Source organism: Geotrypetes seraphini, chromosome 1 (assembly GCF_902459505.1).
Source record: "Geotrypetes seraphini chromosome 1, aGeoSer1.1, whole genome shotgun sequence".
NCBI classification, from domain to species: Eukaryota; Metazoa; Chordata; class Amphibia; order Gymnophiona; family Dermophiidae; genus Geotrypetes; species Geotrypetes seraphini.
In genome coordinates this window covers 38379331-38396860 of record NC_047084.1, presented here as the reverse complement: position 1 = coordinate 38396860, position 17530 = coordinate 38379331, and positions in this window count along the sequence as shown.

Here is a 17530-nt window from a genome sequence, read left to right as displayed (position 1 = left end):
CCCCCTCAACAAATGCTAGTGTCTCAATAAATAAATAAGTTAGTACAATCCTATAATGCACCGTGCAATTTCAATAAATATATAAAATAATGATGTCATTCAGAAAACTATGAGATACATACATTGCTTAATCAAAATTAATGAAAGGGGAAGAAAATAAAAAACACAAAAATGAAAAAACATTAGAAAATTTGGCTAACGCTATAAATAAGTTCATGGATTCCTTAAATCAATAATATCATAAATCGCAATCCATCTGAAGGTCAGCAGTTCATAAAGTCACTTTAGAAACATTCAAAATGCACTATATTGAGACCAAACCGCTAATACTCGAGGAGTACTTGATAGTCCGAATTATGAAGAAGGTACTGCCACTCGACAGAGCTCCGTTTCATTCTCTTCGTCAGGAGCGGGAAGTATTCAGGTTGCATCCGACAGAAGATTCTTTTCTCCTGTCGGCTCAGAATTCCGAAGCGTGAAAAAATTTTTGACTATCGCTGTGGGAAATAGTGATGGTGTCTCAGGAGTGTAGGAACACCATGGAGAGTCAGCAGGGACAGCGCACTAAATACCGTGGTGACGTCAGGAAGACGTACAACGTCAGAATGTGCCAAACACTAAAAGGGGAACTGGATGAACCTAATTGGTAAAACATTTGTCCACATTTTCGTTGAGTCCATTGGGTAAATAAGATTTAAGATGAAAAATCCAAAAGTTTTCTCATCTTAAAAGATAAATGTGCTTATCGCCATTGAAGGTAGGGGAAACTTGTTCCAAAATACACCATCTCAGCTGAGAAAAATCATGCTACTGAGTGATGTTGTGGGTCACCATGGGAGCAGTAGTGTTGCCTGTCTTTAGGCAGCTCCGATGTTCGATAAGTCTAGTCCTGATGCTGCGGGTGGTACATCCCACATATATAAGTTTACAAGGACAGGAGATTACATATACAACATATTTGGACTCACATTTGGTGTTGGATCTGAGGTGGTAAATCTTCTTAGTGGTAGGATGGGTCCACTGGTTACTTGAAATAGAAATGTCACATACTGAGCATTTGCCACAAGGGGAATGATAACCACTATCCCTCGGGCTTTGGGGCTTGGCCTGAAAATCAGAAGAAACCAAGTGCTCAGCTAGATTTTTTCCTCGTGTGAAAGCAATACAGGGTTTTTCCTGGTAAATAGAGTGCAATTGTAAAACATGCCAATGTGACCTGATGCTAGCAGCTACTTGCGAAGACTGGATGGAATGAGACAAAACACAAATCTGGTTGGAAGAAACTTCTTTATTGTTAGTGTTAGTCAGCATGAGGTCCCGATTTGCATGCCATGCTCTAAGATAGGCTTTATTAATGACATTTCTGGGGTACCATCTGGCTAAATATCTCTGTCGTAAATGACCGGCTTCTTTTTTGAATGCCTCGTCCAAAGTACAGATTCGCCTGATGCGTAAAAATTGACCAATAGGAATAGCCGCTTTTAGGTGTTTAAGATGACAACTTGAAAAGGCCAATAAGTTGTTCCTCTCAGTCAACTTGTGATGAACATTAGTATGTAATTGTCCATTTTCCAATATAACATTAGTGTCCAAAAATGTAATGGCATGTTTATGACTGGTGATAGTAAACCGTAAATGGGAAGTGAGAGAATTTAACTAATTGAAAAAATGTGAAAGTTGTTCTTCTGAATTGGTCCATATAAAGAAAATGTCATCTATGAAGCGCATCCAACCCTTTACTGAAGAGAATAAAGGATTGATATACAGAAAGTCTTCTTCAAATTTGGACATGTATAGATTTGCAATGCTGGGGGCAGCCGTGGTGCCCATGGCAACTCCTTGAGATTGTTGGTAAAAAGAGGAATCAAATCTGAAATAATTTTTAGTAAGAACCAAATGAGCTAGCTTCATCAAAAAGGCCATAGTCGCTCGATTGGAAGGCTCTCTTTGGTCGAGAGTAGTCTGAACGATATTCAGAGCTTGGTCTTGAGGGATGCTGGTGTAAAGAGCCACCACATCCAAAGTGACCAACCTAGCTTCGGACTTAGGAAGTTCTAAAGTTTGGAGTTTGCATAGAAAATCCGTGGTGTCTTTAATATATGACTTGGCTTTACTCACAAAAGGTTGAAAAAAATGATCCAAACATTGAGGCAAGGGTTCTAATACAGTATTCTTGAGAGAAACAATAGGTCTACCGGGGGGAGACCTAAGAGTTTTATGAATTTTAGGAACTGTATAAAAAAAGAGGAATTCAAGGATGAGAAATTTGAAAGAAGCGCCTTTCAGCTTTAGTAATCGTTCCCGATGTCAAAGCTTCCTGTACCACTTTACATATCTCAAGCTGAAGTATTTTGGTAGGATCTTGGTCAAGGTGAATATAACTTTTACGATCATTCAATTGACGCAAAGCTTCAGCCCACTATTGTTGTCTGTTTTGGATCACAATGGACCCGCCCTTGTCAGCGGGTTTGATAATCAGTTGATAATCCTGCTGTAAGGATTGTAAAGCTTGGAATTCCACTGTAGTCATGTTTATAAAAGATTTTTTGCAATGATTGGATTCAATCTTTTCCAGATCCTTTAAAACCAAATCCCGAAAGGTGGCTATATGAGGATCGATTGGTCCCAGAGGGCTCCACGCTGATTTAGGCCATAATATTGATCTGTCAGGTTCAGAAGTGATACTGGAAAAATATAATTTGACTTGCAAATTCCGTATGAGATGTGCCAAGTCACATCTGATTTTGAAAGGGTCGTATCTGACTGTAGGGACAAAGGATAAGCCTTTGTTAAGGACATTAACTTGGTTCTCCGAAAGATTATATCCTGATATGTTGGTAACTAATATGTCTTGGGGCTGCTGGATCGTGTTTGTGGGCAGTTCTGTTGATTGTACTGTATCCTGCCTCGTCCTCTGCGTCTGCAGGTCCACTGGCCTTATCTGTTCTGTTGGCCTAAAAAAGTCCTATCTCTGGATTGAGATCTTGAATCACTGCCGCTAGCTGAGCTTTGATTATCATCTGAAAAACTTTGATATTTATTGGACTGTGGTTCATTGGTTATTCCTGTGGATTGTGAATCATTTTGTGTGTTAAGCCAAGGGTACACTGACCCCTGACTGTAATCCTGTGTATCTCTCTGTAATTTCTTGAGTTTACCTTGTTTCTGTTTTTTCCGGAAGTCTTGCAAAGAAACCTGTAGATCAGAAAGTTGTTCTTGAAATTTAGTAACATCAGGCCCTGAAGAGATTGATTGAAAATGTTTATCTGCTTTTCTAGTTACTTCTATAGTTGTCTCATTAATGGTGTCTACCATCAACACCATTAGATCCAATGAGCACTTGATGAGAATGGCCGCCCATTGTTCTAAATCTTTATAAATTGATCTATTGCTTTATTCTATTTTCTCAAGACTAAACAGTCTCCCTGAGAGAATTTATCCAGTTAAGCCAATTCATTGATTTATTCACATTTTGGACTTATTGGCAACTGTTTAGTCCAGAGGGTTAGTTTCTCTTGTGCTTATATACAATTGCACATGTTTTTATCTTCTCAATTGGCTTTTCTACGCTTCATCATTATTTTGTCTGGCTTATTTAATTTTACATTATTATTTTAGAACGATTGTATATACATGATGTTATCATGATGTTATCTGTTCTTTAGCTGAAAACATACATTTATTGGTTTTACACCTGATGTTAGCTTTTATATGGGATTTTGCTTTGTTTTTTTAAACTATTGAATCCTCTTTTTTAAACTACAGAATCCAATTACATTACTTATTTTATTGTTTTTGCTTGACTTGTTCCTCTTGATCCATATATAATGACTTTTTGTCTCTATGCTATCATTGCCAGATTCTCTCATTTATCATATGGCTAGATTTTAGAAATGCTTTGGTCCTCATTTTGGTTTTGTTACACTATTTATGCATATATTTGGTACTTTATTCATTATGATTTTCTGCTTATTTATACTATGTTATGTGTTTTATTTATATTTTATTTCATGCAGTTGGATTTCCATCTGTCCATACTATGTAATGTTTCATTTATATATTGCTTCATGCAGTTCCATCTGTGCATGTTGTTTATATTGTACATTTTTTATGCTTTTATTTGTTTTGCATATGTTCTTATTTATGCATTTTTTGGTCTATGGCTATGATTTTATCCTCTTTGGATTATATTGTCATTTTTAATATGTTATATTTTTCTCTCCTTCACTTTCTGCCCTACATTTATCTCTGACATTAACTTTTAACATTCAACTTTCTTCCTTTTTCTGCTTTCTTCTCAAAATCTATCTAATTTTCCATGTCTTCCATTCCCTTCCCATGTATCCATGTATACCATCTCTTCCCTCTTTCTTTTCCCATATTCTATCCATAAACAGCATTTCTTTCATAAGAACATAAGAATTGCCACTGCTGGGTCAGACCAGTGGTCCATCGTGTCCAGCAGTCCACTCACGCAGTGGCCCTTTGGTCAAAGACCAGTGCCGTAACTGAAACTAGCCTTACCTGTGTATGTTCTGATTCAATAGGAACTTGTCTAACTTTGTTTTGAATCCCTGGAGGGTGTTTTCCCCTATAACAGCCTCCGGAAGAGCGTTCCAGTTTTCTATAACTCTCTGGGTGAAGAAGAGAACTTCCTTACGTTTGTACGGAATCTATCCCCTTTTAACTCTCTCTCCCCTTCCACTCCATTGCGGTGCACCATCTCTTCTCTCTCTTTCCCCCTTCCCCTCCATCCCTGTGCACCATCTCTTCACTCTCTCTCCCCTTCCCCTCCATCCCTGTGTACCATCTTCTCCCTCTCTTTCCCCTTCCCATGGTCTGCTGACATATCTGTCTTCCCCCTTTACTCCTTCTATGGTTAGGCTTCTTTCTCCATTCCTTCCCTCCCCCTTCCCATGGTCTGGTATCTCTCTCTCTCTCCTTTCATCACCCTTCTCTAGACTTGTTCTCGAACAAATCCACTTACAGAACACGCATAGCCTTATGTTTTCTGCACAGTTTAATATTGGATTATAAATTGATGCTTTCATTCTTCTTCACAGTACATTGGTACAGCTGTTCTTGTATCTCTTCACATTATCCTCCCCCAATAACTAATATTCCTTTAAGGAGGGTGGTGCAGGTTTTTGTACCAAGGGCGGCTTAGTATGGTGTGTGTGTGGGGGGGTAACTGTGTATCCAGGCAGTCCCTGAGTTAGTGTCTAATGCTTTTTATGGGGACAGGTAACTTTTATGGGGGACACGGGGACAGAGAGGAGTCCTTGTGGGGACAGGCGGGGACGGAGGAGATTTTGATGGGGATGGATAGGATTTCTATCCCCGCGCAACTCTCTAATATGTAGTCCAGCTACTTGGTCTACCCCTCATATCTTTACCAGGTTCTATAGGGTGGATATAGCAGCCAGGAAAGACACCACTTTTGGGTCCTCTGTTTTGAAGGCAGGCTCTGCACTGCATGCAGGGGAACATTTGGGGAGTCCACCCTAGACTCCAGGAACTGCTTTGGCACGTCCCTAGTGTTCAGGACCACTAGACACACTGCACTAGAAAGAAGGATAATCTTCTTTCTTGTAGATGTGTCTAATGGTCCTGAAGCCCCTCCCTCTGTGAGCTTTGCCTGCTTTCTGTCCAAATTTGGAGCATTCTCTCTCAAATGAACTGAGAAGAAATAAAAATTAAAACCCCCCGAAAGGAAAACACTCAAGAACATAAAGTCTAGTTTAAGTCTCTGCTTGAACGTATAAGTAGCTATCAGCTCTAATTAAGATTAGTGGTGGTTGCAGACAGTTGTACTTGTTTTAATCAAACTCTTCTGCCCCACTGTTCAGGTATTCAGCCTTCATCTGAATAGTTACTTGAATGTTATAATGTTAATTAATGTATTGATTACAGAGCAGAACTGAATTGTAGTGTCAAGGATTTTTTTCCCATTTCCCTCCTTCCTGTTATGTCTGTCATTACAGTGCTACTTGATTGCTTTTGTACAAACTGAGGGGGCAGGAGGAGCTCCCTTGGAAGGATGATTGACAGCATTTTGCAAGCAACTTGTGGGTTCAGATGCAAAACTCTAGTGTTCAGGACCACTAGACACATCCACAAGAGATGTTATCAAGGTAAGAACCTAATCTTTATTTAAGCACCGTTTTCACATTATCTGATGCCTGTTGCCCTATCATAAATTCCATTTGATCATCCTGTGCAGGGATAACATTCCTAAGTCTGTTGGCTTGGATCCTTGCAAAGACTTTTGTATCTAATCCTAGCAAAGAGCCTAGCCTTTAAAAATATCTTTATGTTTTCAGCCAGATACCCACCCACATTACATTACATTACATTACATTAGGGATTTCTATTCCGCCATTATCTTGCGGTTCAAGGCTGATTATAAATTTCAATAAGCTTCTTCTGCACAAAACACTTGTACCAATACATTTCTTCATACTGCCACCTTCTGGTCACTTTTATCAATTTCAACTAGGTTTCTTCTGTGAAAATGTGCATTATACACAATGAAAACAATGAGGAGTCTATTTACTATTGCTTAGCACACAATAACCGTGTTATCACATATATTACCTGCCACAAAACATATTGCATAAAATGGGCTTTGCAGTGAGTAACACATGATGATGGCATTATTGTGCTAAGTATTACATTTGAATTAAATGGAATTACTTTGAATGCAGTAACATTCTATAGAGTGTCCATTTAAAATATAAGTGGGAATCTTTAGGATTACAGGATATTTCATATTTACTTGCCTATTTGATTCCACTGAGGTGTCCAGCATCTTCCTCCTCTCTTTGTCTCCCATATATCCAAAATCTCCCTATGCTTCACCCTGCTGGACATAGTACCCACTGTCACTGCTACTGCATTGACCTGCCAATCTACCCAGGCTTGCAGTTCTAAACCAAAGTCAACACAGCTGGCATAGGACCCTGTTTCGGAGGGTGGGGGGTCTTGGCAAGCTAGAGTTTCACAGATGCTCCAGGCATTGGCATAACTAGGGGGGGGAGGAATTTGCAGACTGCCCCAGGTCACATCATGGCAGGGATGCTGGTATCTCTCCTCTCTACCTACCCACCTGCCTACCTCTTCAAATAGTTGCTGTGAACATCATTTTGCTGTGAACATAATTTCTAATCTGCTGTTCATGCTGGCCTCAGCTCTCCCTCAGACATCACTTCCTGATTGTGGGACCAGGAAGTGATGTCAGAGGGAGAACGGAGACCTATGCGAGCAGTAGGTTATTTATTTATTTATTCGATTTTCTATACCGTTCTCCCAGGGGAGCTCAGAACGGTTCACATGAGTTTATTCAGGTACTCAAGCATTTGCTTGCTGCAGGTACTCAAGATGATGCTTGCTGCTGGCGATCATTTGAAGAGGTATGCTGAGGAGGGTGCACGCGATGGGGAAGGAATGCAGGGAGAGATGGCAAGGGAGGAGTGCAGAAGCTGCACAACATGGTGATGTTGGGTGCCACCACCCTGGATGCCTCCTTCCCTTGCTACATCACTTGCTCAAGGACCTGTCCCAGCTGAGCTGTCTTTTGTCTCTATAGTGGCCAGATCTGTCAGCATCAGGATTTCAGTTACCTTTATTTATTTATTTTTGCTTTCCAACAGCTAACATTTTGAAAATGCTTGCCCTGGGATCAGAAGCACAAAATGTTGCTACTATTTGGGTTTCTGCCAAGTACTTGTGACCTGAATTGGCCATTGTGGAAATAGGATACTGGGCTAAATGGACCATTAGTCTGACCCAGTATGGCTGTTCTCATGTTCTTAAATGGTGTACCGTGTCTGGTACAATAAATCTCCCAAATCAGGATGATATCCTTAATTTTCTAATTTGATATATCCAAATATGAGTCATTTCATATTACTAGTTCTATCATGCCCCAGGAAAAAACTCCAATTCAGTAAATTATAACTGATCATTGGAGAAAAACAGCTGTGTTTAAAAAAAAAAAATGGGCAAGCAGGAATAATTGCTCAACTCACTCTACAACAATCACCAAATGAAAAATAGAGAAGCATGAAATTTCAAAACATAGTTAATGCTGTGCAGAGCCAAAATTATAAAAGAAACTTATAAAAATGTTCAAGAAACATTCAAGTACGGTAGCTCTTCTGAAATATTAACATTGTATATTAGTCCAGCTCTTCATCTGCTGCTACCTACGATCAATTATAATTTACTGAATTAGAATTTTTTCCCACTGTGGCCTTTTCCTTGGGCATGATACAACCACTGATATGAAAAGAGATTTATATTTGGGTATATCAAATTGAAAAATAAGGCTATCCCTTAGAGCAGGGGGGCCCAAATTGTCGATCATGATTGACCAGTAGATCACAAAGGCAACACGAGTTGATCTTGTTCTTCCTGCCTCCCCGAGACAGGCCTGGTGCGTACAAGTGCCGGACCCACAAGTCTTCACCTCCGACGTCAATTCTGACGTGGAGAGGAAGTTCTGAGCCAGCCAATCGCTGCCTGGCTAGCCTGGAACTTCCTCTCTGACATTAGAATTGACGTCAGAGGTGAAGGCTTGTGGGCCCAGCGCATGTACGCACCAGGTCTGGCTCGGGGAAGCAGGGAGAAATCGGCACGGTAGCTTATGGGGGGGGGGCAAGGAGAAAGAATTAGGAAAGTGGAGAAATCTGCGCGATGGCTTGGACGGGGGCAAGGAGAGAGAAAGACAGGCAGGCAGAGGGAGAGAGAAAGAAAGACAGAAATAAAGATGGGGCGGGGGAGAGAAGAAGAAAGACAGGCAGGCATGGGGACAAAGGCAGAAATAAAGAACGAAAGAGAGACAGAAAGAAAAGGGGAGGGGTCAAAAAGAAAGAAAGGTAGAAATAAATAAATATTGGCTTTACAGAAGAAGAAAGTGCAACCAGAGACTCATGAAATCACCAGACAAAAAGGTAGGAAAAATGATTTTATTTTCAATTTAGTGATCAAAATGTGTCCGTTTTGAGAATTTATATCTGCTGTCTATATTTTACACTATGGCCCCCTTTTACTAAACCGCAATAGTGGTTTGTAGCGCAGGGAGCCTATGAGCATTGGGAGCTGTAAGGGGAATTCAGCGCAAAACGCTATCGCGGTTTAGTAAAAGGGGTATATTTGTCTATTTTTGTATAGTTGTTACTGAGGTGACATTGCATATTTTAAAGTCATCTGCCTTAACCTCTGAAAAAAAACCCCAAATACAAATGATAATTAACATTTTCTCTGTGTAGTGTGCTTTGTGTTTTTTTAAATTTTATTGTTGGTAGATCATTTTGACTTGGTCATTTTAAAAGTAGCTCGCAAGCCAAAAAAGTGTGGGCACCTCTGCCTTAGAGTTTTTGAAGTTTTTAGCTTTAATAATGATTGTCAAATATTGCAAGCCATATATATGACATTTACACACACTGATTTTGTCTTTAACAAGTGGCCATTAGAAAAATTAGCGCATGAGCTCATACCACCTCCTATTTTGTAGGCAGTAAGAGCCACCATGCTAATCAATCAACATGCAACAATGTCTCATACCAGTAGCTTACCTTGGGAATGTGAAATCCGGGGCCGTTCATTTTTTTAACAACCCCCCCTCTCTGATATAAAAAGGGATCAGAGGAGCACCCCTTAGAAGCTGCATCTGGGGCAGACCACCCCTCCCATTCCCCCTCCCCTTGGTATGCCACTGCCTGAGGAAGGGGATATTGGTCACCAAAAGTTAGTTTAAAAAATGTATTAAAATTAGTCCAATAAAAAGATTGCCTTATTTCCATTTTCTATTTATAAATGTTTATCAATACAACTACAATACTACTTTATTCTAAAACAGCAAAAATAAATCTTTTTTTCTACCTTTTGTTATCTCTGGTTTCTGCTTTCCTCATCTTCTCTTCACTCTCCATTTCAACCAGCATCTGTGCTCTTTCTCTGAGCTTTCTATTTTCTCTTATCGCTCCACTCCCCCATATTCTAGCATCTTTCTCTTCTCCTTTCCTTCCTTCCTTCCCACCCCAACTCACCCCCATCGTCTGGCATCTTCTTCCCTTCCCCTATGTCCTGGCATCTCTCCTCTTCCATCTCTCCCTCCATGCTCTGGTATCTCTGCCTGAAGCTGGCCACAGCAGTGAATTGTGAATGCTGTCGCCGCCGCCAGGAAGAAGATCTTGACACCGGTGCTGGCCCTTGGAGGAGTCATCGGAGCACCCCACTAAAGGGCTGCACCCGGGGTAGATTGCCCCCCCCCTAGGACGCCACTGCCTCACATGCTGAGTTGCGCTGTTATGCCTATTTGTCTCTCCCATAGACACACACCCTTTTGGAAAAATACTATTTAATTTTTTTTCTACTCACTGTGCACATACAAAGTGCACATTTACCACAGGGTTCAAGAGTGCATTCCGCAGTAAGGGGCAGAGTCTCAAAACTTTAACGCAGTCACTAATCTGGTTTCTGATGGTTTAGCCTGCACGCATTTTAGCAGTGGATTATTAAAATGGCTTATCTCTGCGGGCTTTCCAGCAGTCTCCGACACTGCCATGCAAATGGGCTCATCAACACTGAAATGAACACTCCGGTGGATTCTTTAAAATCGCGGAATCATTCTTCAAGAGCAGCATCTCTGTTTGGCAACAAAAATCAGTGACTGGTCCAGGGGTGCCAGTACAGTTACAGCATTGTTTAAAACTCCTGCATCAGGAGAGATGCCCTCTCTCTTGCTGCCAAGCGAAACACCCCCCCCTCCCCTGGCAGAGGGAGATGCTCACTCTCGCTACCAAGAGAACCCCCCTGCAGCGGGACAGATAACCACTCTTTCCTGCTTCCAAGCAAAACCCCTCTCCCCCTCCCCCCCCACACACACAGAGCGGGAAAGATGCCCACTCTCTTCTTCTGCCAAGCAACCCCCCCCACACACACACACAGCGAGAGAGATGCCTACTCTCTCCCACTGTCACATAACACCCCCCTGCCTCCAATACCCTGCACCCTCTCTCCCCCTTACATTGATTTAGATGGCTGACTGGAGGGATGCCCACTCCCTCTGGCCAGCTGGTCTATCTCTTCAAAATGGGCCTTCCCCTCCCCGGTACATCCATGGATGCACTGGGGAGGGGCCTGAGGCTCTGGCCCATGTTGTTTAAGGCCCCTCCCCAGATGCACATATGGGAGGGGCCTTTGGCTCTTCGTTGATGCATCTGGGGAGGGGCCTAAGGCTCTAATTGGCACAGATGCTTAAGGCTCCTCCCATAGGAGTGGGTAAACAACCTGGGCCAGTCTGAGCCTCAGGCCCGGGGAGGGGAAGGCACACTTAAGAGGCTGGCCAGCTGACCGGAGAGTGTAGGGATCCCTCCATTCAGCCATCTAAATCAAGGTAAGGGGGAGAGGATGCCAGGTGTCAGAGGGGGGTATTGTGTGGCAGGAGAGACTGGGCACATCGCCCTCTGCTAGGGGGGGGGGTTGCTTGGCAGCGGGAGAGATTGATATATTAATACAGTACAGTCTCAATTATTTGACATAAACGGGATCAACTTGATAAGAACATAAGAGTTGTCATACTGGTACAGACAAAAGGTCCATCAAGCTCAGTATTCTGTTTCCAACAGTGGCCAATGCAAGGAGTAAAAAAGATTTTATGCTGCTTATCCTAGGAATATGCAGTGGATTGCCCCAAGCCATCTCAATAATGCCTTATGGACTTTTGTTTTAGGAAATTATCCAAACCTTTTTTATACCCTGCTAAGCTAATTTCTTTCAACACATTCTCTGGCAATGATTTCCAGATTTAAATTACATATTCAGTGCAGAAATATTTTCTCTGGTTTGTTTTAAATCTACTACTTAGAAGCTGTACATTGAATGCTACCTGGTCCTAGTCTTTGTCTGTCTGTATTTGAGGTGCAGCCAAGAGCAGTGGTCTTCATTGCAAGGCCTGTGAGCCAATGGTGGCCTTCTGAGACCTCTGTGGCGGCCCATGGAGCATGTGAAGCATATCATCCCCCCTCGGGATCCAGCACTGCAGTCCTGCACTCTGGGTTGTGGACAGCGTGAATGAAGTACAACATGCTGCCTTCAGTGGGCCTGGAAGCTTTCCCTACCACAGGGACAAGAAGCTGAGCAGAGGGAAGCTTCTGGGGCTGCCGAAGGCAGCGTGCTTACTTCATTCATGCTGCCTATGGCCTGAAGACTGTAGCACTGGAAACAAAAAGTGCCAGATCCTGATGTGGAGGGCGGGAGGAATGAAAAAAGTAAAAAAAATGCCAGACCTCTGTGGGAAGAGGAGGAGGAAAGGAGAAGGGCAGAGAGAGGGAGGAGATGGTGCACATGGATGGGGAAGAGAAGAAAGGTAGAGAGAGGGAGGCAATGGTACACATGGATGGAGAGGAAGGGAAGGGTAAGGTAGAGAGAGGGAGGAGATGATGCACATGAATGGAGAGGAAGGGAAGGGCAGAGAGGGAGAAGATGTGCACCTGGAGAGGGGAAGGGTAGAGAGAGGAAGGAGATGGTGCACATGGATAGAGAGAAGAAGGGTAGAGAGAGGGAGGGATGGTGCACATGGATGGAGAGGAGAAGAAGGGTAGAGAGAGGGAGGGGATGGTACACATGGATGGAGAGGAGAAGAAGGGTAGAAAAGGAGGAGATGGCGCACTTAGATGGAGAGGAGATGGTGCACATGGATGGAGAGGAGGAGGGAAAGGGCAGAGAGGGAGCAGATGTGCACCTGGAGAGAAGGGGAAGGGTAGAGAGAGGGAGGATATGTTGCACTTGGAGAGGAGGGGAAAAGCAGAGAGAGGGAATAGGAGCTGGGAGATGAGGGGAAGAGCAGAGAGAGGATCTGCTAAGAGGAAGAAAAACTCCATTGGAATATCTTACCTGCTAGCATATAAATTTGGGGAAAAGGTAAAACTTGGGCTTCAGGAGGTTATTTCAGTGTCCTTCTCTTTTTTAGTTCAGTACTTTGCTTTTTCAGCAAAATCAGTTTAGGCAATAGTGTACTAAGAACATAAGAACATAAGAACATAAGAACATAAGAACTGCCATCTCCGGATCAGACCTTCGGTCCATCAAGTCCGGCGATCCGCACACGCGGAGGCCCCGCCAGGTGTACACCTGGCGTAATTTATAGTCCACCATATCTTTATATGCCTCTCTTAAGGAGATATGCATCTAGTTTGCTCTTGAAGCCTAGGACGGTCGATTCCGCAATAATCTCCTCTGGGAGGGCATTCCAGGTGTCAACCACTCTCTGAGTGAAGCAGAACTTCCTGACATTAGTCCTGAACCTGTCCCCCCTTAGCTTCATTCCATGTCCTCTAGTCCGTGTCAAATTGGACAGTGTAAATAATCTTCTCTGCTCTATTTTGTCGATTCCTTTCAGTATTTTGAAGGTCTCGATCATATCCCCACGCATTCTCCTTTTCTCAAGGGAGAACAATCCTAGTGTTATAAGTCTATCCTCATATTCCAGTCTCTCCATACCCATCACCAGTTTTGTTGCTCGTCTCTGCACCCTCTCCAGTAGTTTTATATCCTTCTTTAGGTAGGGAGACCAATGTTGGACGCAGTATTCCAAGTGTGGTCTGACCATTGCCCTATAAAGCGGCATTATAACTTTCTCCGATCTACTTGAGATTCCTTTCTTTATCATGCCCAACATTCTATTTGCCTTCTTTGCCGCTGCCGCGCATTGTGCCGACGGCTTCAGGGTCCTATCTATCAGTACACCCAGGTCCCTTTCTTGTTCACTCTTCCCCAGAGTTGCACCTGACATTGTATACTCGTATTCCTTATTCTTATTGCCTAAATGCATTACCTTGCATTTCTCCACATTGAACTTCATCTGCCATTTCTCCGCCCATGTTTCTAACCGACACAAGTCGCTCTGGAGTTTCTCTCTATCCTCCTGCGATCTGATTGCCCGGCATAGTTTTGTATCGTCTGCAAACTTGATGATCTCACTGGATATTCCTTCCTCCAGGTCATTGATATAAATATTAAAAAGGATCGGCCCAAGTACCGAGCCCTGGGGTACACCACTAGTCACTTTCTCCCAGTCGGAGAACTTCCCATTTATGCCCACTCTCTGCTTTCGGTTTTCCAGCCATTTGCCTATCCATCTTTGTATATCTCCCTCTATGCCATGGCTTTGTAGTTTCCTGAGAAGTCTTTCGTGTGGAACTTTGTCGAACGCTTTCTGGAAGTCCAAGTATATTATGTCCACAGGCTTCCCACTATCAATTTGCTCGTTTACGGTCTCAAAAAATTGGAGTAAATTCGTCAAACATGATTTCCCTTTCCTGAATCCATGTTGACTGGGTTTCATCAAGTCGTGTGCGTCCAAGTGCCGGACTATGCTATCCTTGATCAGTGCTTCAACCATCTTGCCGGGAACCGACGTAAGACTCACAGGCCTATAGTTGCCCGGTTCCCCTCTCGATCCTTTTTTGAAAATTGGCGTGACGTTCGCTATCCTCCAGTCATCCGGTATCTGTCCAGTTCTGATTGTCAGGTTTGCAAGTTTGTGCAATAACTCTCCGATTTCAACCTTCAATTCCTTTAAGACTCTCGGGTGAATTCCATCCGGTCCAGGGGATTTGTCACTTTTAAGTTTGTCGATCTGATAGTATATCTGGTCTAAGTCCACTTCAACTGTGGTGAGGCTGTCCTCTATTTCTCCTGGAAACACTTTCTCCGCTTCAGGTATTGTTGAGGTGTCTTCCTTCGTAAAGACAGACGCAAAGAAGGAATTTAGTTTGTCTGCGATTTGTTTATCTTCCTTGATGTACCCTTTTCTTCCCTGGTCGTCCAGGGGTCCCACTGCCTCTTTTGCAGGTTTTTTCCCTTTCACGTATCTAAAGAAGGGCTTGAAGTTTTTGGCCTCCTGGGCTATTTTTTCCTCATAATCCTGTTTGGCATCCCTCACCGCCTTGTGACATTTCTTCTGATCATCTTTATGTTTGTTCCAGGCTTCGGTTGTCTTTATGCATTTCCATTTTTTGAAAGAGTCCTTCTTTTCTTTTATGGCTTCCTTCACCTGTATGGTAAGCCATGCCGGTTCTCTTTTGCTCTTTGCTCTTTGCTCTTTGTTCTACTATTAATTATTTCTATAGCACTAACAGACGCACGCAGCGCTGTACAGAGTCACAAAGAGTAAGAAAACAGTCTCTGCTCAAAAGAGCTTACAATCTAAATGTAAGGTTGCCTTTAGAGTCTGTGTTAGGATTTATATATAAGGGGAAGAACTCCATTGGAATATCTTACTTGCTAAGGGGAAGAAAGTAGGAGCTGAGAGAGTATTTTAGGTTGCATTTCAGAGTATTAGATTAGATTAGGGCACAAATAGCAGTAGAGAAAAGTTTTGTTAATCTCCTGTAGACCAAGGAATGTCAAGTCAAATGCAAGGAAGTAATAAGGAAGGCGAAGAGAGATCTTGAAAAAAAGATTGCGCTGGAAGCAAAACACACAGTAAAAGCTTTTTTAGGTGTATTAAAAACAAGAAGCTGGGAAGAGAATCTATTGGACCGTTAGTTGACTGAGGGAAGACAAGGACATAGCGGAGAGATTAAATGAATCCTTTGCCTTGGTCTTCACTGAGGAAGATGTGGGGGAGATACTGGTGCCAGAAATTGTATTCAATTCTGATGAATCGGAGAAACTCGTACAAATCTCTGTAACACTGGATGATGTAATGGGTCAATTTGACAAAGTGAATAGTAGCAAATTGCCTGGACGGGTAGGTATACATTTGAGAGTGCTGATAGAATTGAAAAATGAACTTGCAGAGCTACTGTTAGTAATTTTTATTTTTTTATTTTTTTTTTAATCCAGCATAGTACTGGAAGACTGGAGGGTGGTCAGCGTGATACTGATTTTTAAAAAGGGTTCCAGACGTGATCCGAAAACTTATAGACCGGTGAATCTGATGTTGGGGCAGGCAAAATGGTAAAGACTATTATAAAGTATAAAATGATAGCACGTATATGTAAGCATGGATTAAGCCAACAATGAGCGACTTCAAATCATTTCGAAAGGGAATCAAAACCCTGCTATTCAAAAAATTTATCCAGATATCTTAACTCTTCCCTTGTCCTCTCCTCTCTCACAGTCTCACCCTCTCTTGGAATTTCTTCTCTCCAAAGTATCAACCATGTATACAGCTCCCTAAATTACAATTCTCCTGGAAATGTCCAGTTAACTTCTTTGTAATCCTAATTCCTAAACTGTAGTTTTTCCTGGAAATGTCCAGCTAGCTTCTTTTGTAATCCACCTAGAACTGCAAGGTACGAGCGGAATAGAAGTCACTAATGTAATGTAATGTTTTAGACAAGGGCAATCTTTCTTCACCAATCTACTGCATTTCTTTGAAGGGATGAATGAACATGTGTGGATACAGGTGAACCAGTTTGATATTGTGTATTTGCATTTTCAAAAAGCATTTGACAAAGTAACTCATGAAAGACTTCTGATAAAATTAGAAAGTCATGGCATAGGAGGTAATGTCCTTTTATGGATTGAGAACGGGTTGAACGACAGAAAACAGAGAGTGGGCTTAAATGGTCAATATTCTCAACGGAGAAGTAAATAGTGGGGTTCAAGCAAAAAATATAAGCAGATGGAGATTCAAAATCAATCACTATATTAAATGACCTCTCGCTGCAACTCTAATTTCTAACCCCACAAATATTTGTGCCATCAAAGAGAAAATAATGCTTAAAGCTGGAGAGGCAGTTACTTCAAAGGAGAAAAAAAGCCTCATATCCCCGTCTGCTGCCACAGCTGATCTTGCATGCAGACTAGAGAGGGAACAAACCTCATTGGCTTTAAAAAAAAACCTCCTTGTGCCACCATTCCCATAGTTCACTTAATTATGTTTATGTCTGTATTAACTTTTTTTTTGTTAGCATTTGATAAGTTTTTTATTGAACAATGCCTGCACACCATGAAAAATACAATTCTTCAAATTCTTTCTGTTATTCAAATAATTCAAAAACTTGTTACTTATCATATCTGATCTCTTCATTGGTGTGCTACTCCTTCACTTAGTCCACTTAAACACCTTACACTTTATTGGTCCTTTGACATTGGCAAGCCAGCATTTCTCGTCGTGCTGCTTTAGGGATTAGGACCCAGTACTTCATTACTTATTGGCACCTTCCTCCATCCCGGGTGGGACTAAGAAACTGTGAAGAACAAAGGCTTCTGGGGCTGGCAGGAGGTGAGGCTACTTTGATAAATGATGATGCTGGAAATTCAGAGGACTGGGACATAGAGCCAAGCCATAAGATGGCTACTACAATGTCATAAAGCATATGAGAATTGCCTTAAAGGTCTCAATACGTATCCTTTGGAAAAAAAAAATAGGTGAGAGAAAGTATGACAGACGTTTAAATGCCTATGTCTTATAAAGGCACAAGAGCTGGGTCTCAATCATTTGAAAACAAGCTCTAGAATGAAGGGAGCATAAGGTGAATTGAGATAAGACTTGGAAGTAATCTAAGGAAAT